The sequence below is a fragment of the Etheostoma spectabile genome, chromosome 17, assembly GCF_008692095.1.
Source record: "Etheostoma spectabile isolate EspeVRDwgs_2016 chromosome 17, UIUC_Espe_1.0, whole genome shotgun sequence".
NCBI lineage: Eukaryota > Metazoa > Chordata > Actinopteri > Perciformes > Percidae > Etheostoma > Etheostoma spectabile.
The window spans coordinates 22,430,950-22,431,892 of NC_045749.1; positions in this window are offsets into that span (position 1 = coordinate 22,430,950).

Consider the following 943-nt stretch of genomic DNA (forward strand, 5'->3'; position numbering starts at 1 on the left):
TTCTATGCAGTATTAAATTACAGTTGGACTTACACTAATGTTATGTTGTTATAACGTTAACAGTTATTTTTTGCTTGGCTAGCTACAGTAATGTTAACATCCATCAACATCAATTTGACTCCCGGCCAAAGAGAAGAGCTAGTTGTGCCAGTGCCATGTGTGGATATTAAAGCCGAGGTGCTACTGTAGGGTTATCCTCACTGGCTGGTGGGAGGACCCCCCCCGTATCAAACCGTTCATCATGCCCTGCCACAGGCCCCTGATGCCAGCAACAGTCTACATACCCCACCATGGCTCTGTGCCTCTGTGTCCTGTATGGGATTCTCATGTTCCTCCATGCTTTATCTCTCCGTGGCTCAGTTTACGGAGGCATGCAGGGGGGGGAGGCAGACCAGCGGAAAAGAGGTGATAATGAATGACACAACACACACTCTCTTCCTCCTTCCTCTTTGTCTGTCCACCTTTCTTTTTCTACCCAGTCTCCCTGTCTTCTTTCTGTGGCGTGCGCGGGTGACGCTGTGTAGCTGCTGCACAAAGAGAGGACACCGTCCAGCCGCGGTGCAGCCAGACATGATGCTCCTGGCAGCCGGATAGAAAGAAAGGCCTTACACATCACTTCAAGGGCCTGTCACTCTCTGCGTGCGATTCAAGGACTGTGGGGAGCAGGCCACTTCACGTCCAAGGAGTTGTGGTGTCGGATTTGAATAGAGCTCTCTGAATGACACTCTGTCTGCTGAAGGGCAGGCCAGGGATTGGCACATAACAACCAGTGTGGCAGCCATGAAATGACCAGGGACTGCATCTTGCCCAAACTGGGGCGCGTGCATGTAAAATGCATCCATCTTTTTACTTATTTCCATTTCAATGGGTGTGTCTGCAATTAGGAAACTGGGCTTTTTGTGTCTCAGATAGATAGATAGATAGATAGATAGATAGATAGATA